Source organism: Catharus ustulatus, chromosome 5 (assembly GCF_009819885.2).
Source record: "Catharus ustulatus isolate bCatUst1 chromosome 5, bCatUst1.pri.v2, whole genome shotgun sequence".
In the NCBI taxonomy this organism is placed as follows: domain Eukaryota; kingdom Metazoa; phylum Chordata; class Aves; order Passeriformes; family Turdidae; genus Catharus; species Catharus ustulatus.
Window position 1 is genome coordinate 15,290,454 of NC_046225.1, and position 6,851 is coordinate 15,297,304.

The following is a 6,851-nucleotide window of genomic DNA, read 5'->3' on the forward strand; positions in this document are numbered from 1 at the left end:
TATGAAAATTATGACACAGAGCAAGTTTGAGAATGAATGCAAACAAACCCTATCTGTGAACTGACACTTGAAATAATATCCACATAACTGGTACAGAAAACTCAGATACTAGTTAATAAAGGAGCAGCAATGCTTGAATTTTTTGCCGAAACATGCGTAAAACAACGTAGAGCTGGTTGTATAACCTGAAATACCCCAGACTTAAATCTCCTTCCCTTCTATAACCTTCTCTTACCTGTAGTAAAAAAGTATCTGTACCTGAAGGGCACTAAGCATAATTTCATATGGTTTCAGAATTTGTATTGCTTGCAAGCAAACAGATCTGGAACTCAAGCCAAAACACAAGTCCCTGAACTGATATACATCAGTTTTCAATACACAACATACAGTGGTCAAACCACTTTGCATTAGCACAGTCAAAAACAAGCCCTGAGCTTTAGAGTGCTCCCACAATATCTGATGTGGAAATCTTCAGAAGAAAAATGAAGGCCTGGAGAATGACCAGCAAACAGCGGGTGGCAGCCACCTCCATGCTCCAGCACTTCACCTGATGAGCTCACCAGCCACAAGTCCTATAAACCATCTCCCCACTAGGTCTGCAGAAGTAGCCTCTGATTTGTGGATAATTTTTCTGTGGGGTCTCTGGGTGTCCAGACAGAAGTCATTTCTATAGCAGCTGTGTCATACAGCTATTCCAGAAAGCTGGAACAACTGAAAGCTTTATATTTGGTCAAAAGTGTCAAGAGGCTGAGCTGTTTCATTCATGAGCCTGACAAGTTCATGTGAGGGGATTTTGTGGCCTTTTGTCTCCTCTGTTGTGTTCTTCTGCTCTGTCCTGGCAGGTACCATTAATAATCCTTTCGTGGATTTCACTTGTCTGACCTCTGTCTAGGAGGGACACCACAATAAATCCCCTTGAAGGACCAGGGAGAAGCCTGGGTGTTATTCCAACAGCAGCTCTGCCTGCTTTAAGGAGAACCTTCAGAGAGCTGCACAGGTAGGGCGTTTGAGAGGGTGTGTGGGAACATCTACAGTTCTCTTTTTGATAGGTTTTTTAGTAGTCAGTTACCATATTGAAGGAGATAATCCTTGCGATCCCCTTTTAGGACAGGACATGTGTACACACAAACAGATCAGGGCTTTTTCAGTCCCATCACCAGGGTGTCAAGTGACAGCAAAACCAGCACAAAATGTTCTGCCCCATAAAAATCTCAGATGTTAATGAAACCATAACAGTTGCCAGGGAGCCAGTTTTCCTGTGTTCTGGGAAAGCAAACACAGATTCCATGTGCCAGAGGTCTCATATTCCACCAAAAACAAACAGCTTTAGGGGTTAAAGTCAGCAGAAGACTGATGTGCTGCCTTTTCTCATCAGCCACCCATATCCTGTGCCAAGCCTGCTTGAGACTACAGTGACAACTAACTGGAAGTCAGCTGAGGCACCCTGTGAATGTCTTGCATAGCACAGGTTTGGAAACATTCATCCTTCCCTCAACAGCTGCCTTCAGAAGGTCTTCAAGGAATAACTTGGAATACAGAGGTGATTGGACAATGAAACCCTCAGATCATGGCTATAAATACTTCTTTTCTCCGCTGCTATTTTAGTTAAGAACCAGTCCTGCCACCCTTACACATATTATTCAATCCACTTGCATTAACTACTCAGAAACCTTGTTATCAATGAATTAACTTGTAAAAAGCTCATTTAGCTCCTAATTCCACTGAGTTTCATTAAGATGCCCAGTTGTGATACATCTCAGAGCCTGTATCTCGAATGGACACAACCAAGTGTCTCCCAGGTCTCTGCTGGGAAAGTTTCTGCACCTGATGCCTTTTTCAACCAAAATGAAACATGCACTTCCAAGACAACATTAACATAGGAAGTAATATAAAAGCTGGTCTTCATTGGAGGCCTCCAGAGGCAGTTATGGAGAAATGTCCACGGAAGTCCACCCACATAGTCTGACAAGTTTAATAAATTACATAATTGTCAAAAAACACCAATTAGTAGCACAAGGGGTGATGCAGTTGAAGTGAGAGGAAGGTCATGTTTTACAAACTATTTGATGGGTGAAGATGTAGGTGTTAATGCCTTTGAAATGGGTCTTAATGGGTTTAACGGGTCTGTAAAAACCTCAGCTTCTGAATTTCGGGGTAAAATAATAGGTATAAAGGGGAATATGTGGTAGGCAGTTCAGGAAGGCTATTACCTTCTTAGTGTCACCAAAACTGTGAGAAAAACAAAAACCCTCCAACAATATTTTTAGTGTTAGAGAATCAAGGCATTACTTTTTTGGGATGCACAACAAATTGTTTCATCCACACATAGCCCAGGTGTGCTGAGAAAATCATTCCATGACACATGAATTTTACGTCATTTTTCACAAACTTCATACAGTTAAAACCCAATGAGATTGGGCTCATTGGTTCCAAGTTCTTAGTATTTGGTTTCCTGTTGGTTACAGCCCAGGGCAGACAAAGTTTTGGGACCAGTGTAGGCAGCCCCTGAGTACCAGCTGCTCATGGACACCAACAGCCTCATGGTGGAGATTGAGAACGAGCTCAACATCATCCACAACTTCATACAGGACAAACATTCCAAACATTTCCCAGAGCTGGAATTGCTGGTGCCCAGCATGATGGATTGCATCTGAATGTCAAGGAATTGGGGGATTCCCTGGATAAATGCAAGAAGGAGAGTGTGCAGCAGATCTCGACCAACACCACCACCATGGTGATCAGCATGGCAGCAGCTGTCAGAGGAGGAGCTGGGCAGGATCGAGGACACGTATGACATGGCGCTGGGGCTGAGCAGGGCCAAGCTGCACATCCATGAGTACATGGAGTCCCACATGTCCTTCATCACCCCCAACCTCTCCCTCATCCTCAGGGCCTCCAAGGCTGCCAGGATCATGGGGGTGGCGAGGGCCTGGCCCCCGTCCAAGCTGCTGCCACCTCCTCCTGCTGGCCCCAGTGCCAGACGCTGTCCGCATCCTCCTCCACCTCCGTCCTGCCCCACACCATCTTCACCTACCACAGCAACATTGTCCAGTCCCTGCTGCTGGATTTGAGGAGGAAAGCAGCTCGTGGGGGCAAGGTGGACAGCTTCCATGAGAGCCAGGACAGGAAGGTGGGCCAGGAGCTGAAGGAGATGGAGCTCGAGTTCAACAAGCAGTAGGTAAAGCCACTGCCAGCGCCACTGGATGGGCTGAGGGAGAAGAGGGGTGCTGGAAGATGAAGGAACGCTTGGGACTGATGGAGATCCACTAACCGGCCACAAAGATGAGCTTTGGGAAAACCCAGGAGGATGCCTACCAGGAGGACCTCAGGTTCAGCCTGGGCCTCCTGGGCAAGGCCTGCAGCGGCCATGTGTGCCAAACCCAAGCCAAGGAGGCACCAAGGCCTGGATCAGCAAAACCCTGCAGAGGGCCCTGCAGAGGCAGTGTCGTGTATGGATGCAAATCCATTATTTGGGAGCACAGCTCGGGCACGGCCTCGAGCACAACCTTCACTCCCCTACAGGGGTCAGAGATTGTGAATGTGCAGGCAGCCAAGAAGAAAGAGGTTGAAGCAACCAGAAATATTTCTCCAGCATGGCCGAGTTTCTCGAGGTCAAGTGGAATAAAAATGGAGTCCCCATTCCCTTGACCCCACTGGGATTCCCAAATCCCACACCCTGCAAGCCCCAAATTCCCAAGGATTCCCCCACTCAGTGTCACTTTCCCAAACTTTTTTGAAATTTTGGAATTCGTGGTTGGAGCATCTTGAGGCAGTTTTGGGGGGATTGAGGGGAGGTCAGGGACTTCTGGAGGGATTTTGGATGGTGATGGATGGATTTTGAGGGGTACTGGATAGATTTTGGGAGTCCTGGGGGAAAAAATATTAAAAATATATACACTACAGAGTTACAAATGTATGTGTAAAGAATGCAGAGAATATATAAGACAAAAAAGAGGCAAAAATCAATAGGCATCACACCCACATGGTTCTTTGATATTTAAGAAGTTACCATGGTAACACCTGCACTGCAGCCCAGAATGAAGCAGACCTTGCCACTAGTCCTCAGCTAGAACTACTGGAGCCTGATATTTCATTTTTTACAGTACCATCAGGGCTAAAATATCAGCCCAAAAAGCAGACAACAAAAACCCTGGCCACTGAGTACCACATTTAATGAGCAAATAACTGTATGCAGAACTGTTGATTTTCCTGGGCATTCAATTGAATGAATCTTATGCAATAAACGTAACAGAAACTGATTAGGAGCTGGGCTTGGATTAAGTTGTGTTTGTGAATTTTAGAGCCTCAAAATCAGTCTAGAACTACAGATGCCAAACTCTTACATTAGTACAGCTTCCCAAAATGAGAAATATGTTCCTGGGAGAGTACATCACTGTAAGCAGTACACAGGTTTCACTTCTCAAGTTTTGGGTTTTTTTTCAATATCTCAAGAAATAGATATATAGCCTTCTTGTAATCCTAAGAGTCCTCTCCATCCCCTTGAAATCCATCATCCATGGCACCATGAATTCTGGAGCACCTGCATGTGTTTGGTTTGTAAACACAAGCCCTGTTTATTTTCTGTCACTCAAAGCAGGCAGCTGCTCACACACTCTGCACCAGTGAACCCTGGCTCACTGTTTCCTTAACTCTCCCACTTTAATCCCAGGGGAGGGCAGATGTGCAAGATACTAACCTTACCTTCTAAAGGGAAACATGGAAATACAAACATGTTCCACAACAGCAGCTTGGGAAGGAATACTTGACAGAAGGAACAAAGTCCTGTCTGCTTTGTTGTATCACTTCAGGTAAGCTCTGGTTATTTTGCCCACAAAAAGTTCAAAGATATCCTCTGACATCTTCACCTGTGCCTGGCACAAGCTGCTAAACAAACCTTCATAACATGAAAAGGCTTCTCGATCATTACTGACCTAAAAGGTTGTGAGTAATACCAGAACTAAAAAAGCCTGCAAAATTTTCTTCCCACCTCAGCATTATTCTATGTTCTACCTAATGATGCAATATAAAGGTAAGTAACTCTGTAATCATGGATTAAGAAAAACAAAGAGGCATTTATCAATTTTCTCAGTGCTTGTTTTTTAATAATCAGCTCAAAACACACCTTGTATCTTCTGGCTCTGTATCAAAATCAATAAGTAATTGAGAAAGCTAAAAGGATAATTCATTTCAGCCAATGCCAGAAACTTCTGTATCCATCACAAAACTCAAATATCACTGAAGCAAAAGATCAGTAAAACAGAACTTACACTGTAGAGGCACATGCCTTTATAGCCCATTAACTACAATTGTCACTGTTGCATTTAGTGAAAAAAGTGTAATGGTTCTGCTTACTGGGGAATTTTGTTATTCTAAATGTCATTTGAACCCTTCTTCCAGCTCCTTCCACTGCCAGTCCTGGTGGGTTTTGTCACACAGGCCCTAGGAATGCACAGACCAGCTGCAACAGCTGGGATCCAGTTTCACTTTCTGTCTTATCTTAAGGACCTACAAACACTTAAATGTCAACCTTCAGAAAATTAATCCAGATCACATCCTTTGCAACACAGCATGATGCTTCCTGCAGTTTGCTTTTGTGGGGAACTTCTGCAGAAGTCCAGGCCTCCATCAGCTGCATGTTTCCTCCTAACATCTGTGGCACTGGAAACATCAGACCAGATACCTTGAAGACCACAGAATGAGGCAGCTATAACAAACAAAACAGCAGTAAGTATAAAGCTGGTTCCAGTTTTCTCGTCTTACCCCTGCCTAACTTGCATTTTGTTCCACCTCTCTCATGCCATAATGTCAGCTTCCTTGCATGCACATTCTGTTTACAATTTGGAGCCAATACAGAAGTTACTCACCATTAGGAATTAAATTTTTCTAAAGATAATTTACTATAGTTTATTTCAAAATAAAATTCTACATGTCCCGAGTTTCTCTTAAAATTGTTTACAGATCATTCCACAGGGTTTTTCTTTGGAATTCACGATAACTTGGCTGTGTACACATACCTGCCCCACTGTTTATAGCAAGGTTTGTGACAACTTTCTGCTGCTTTCCTAAGAAAAGTAAAGCTCATCTATTTCCCCCAAAAAGTTGTCTACTGACTTGTAAAAACTAAGTAACTGAAGAGTGCTTTTTGACATAATACTTGGCCTTGCAGTTTGCTACTAAAAAATGTTCCCAAATACTCAGTTTTAACATAGCAATTTAATACCAAAGGCAACAGGCTTTAAAATAACAAGATAGAGAGATTTTGAAGGGATCACTATGGAGCAAATCCAGAGGAGGGCAATGGACCTGGAGAAATGTCTAGAAGTCTTGGGAGGGAAGCTCAGGGGGCTGGGGGTGTTTAGCCTGGAGAAGAGGAGGCTCAGGGGACACCCTATCACCCTCTACACATGCCTGAAAAGAGGTTGTGGAAAGGTGGGGGTCAGTCTCTTCTCCTCCAAGGCAACCGGCAACAGGATTAGAGGAAATGGTCTGAAGCTGAGCCAGGGGAGGTTCAGGTCAGAAATCAGGAAGAATTTTCTCACTGAAAGGGTGATTGGGCATTGGAATGGGCTGCCCAGGGAAGTGGTGGGGTCACCATTCCTGGAGGTGTTGGGGAAACAGCTGAATATGGCACTCAGTGCTGTGATTTTTGGTCAAAAGGTTGTGCTTGATTCTGGAGGTCTTTTCGGATGAAGTCACAAAATGAACTGAGAGAAACAGATAGCTGTGTGCCAGTGCTGCCAGAGCAGCTTTAACTGAACCCTGCCATAATCAGAGATACTGTTTATATTAACTACAATTAACACTACAAATTAAAAGTTCTCTGCCAAAGCAGAGCTCGTAGCAAGAGGCAT

General features: G+C 44.1%; 1 pseudogene; it reads left to right on the forward strand.

Moving 5' to 3' along the window:
- Positions 1 to 4,708, forward strand: part of LOC116996408 — a 30,852-nt pseudogene extending 26,144 nt beyond the window's left edge.
- The last annotated feature ends 2,143 nt before the right edge of the window (positions 4,709 to 6,851 follow it).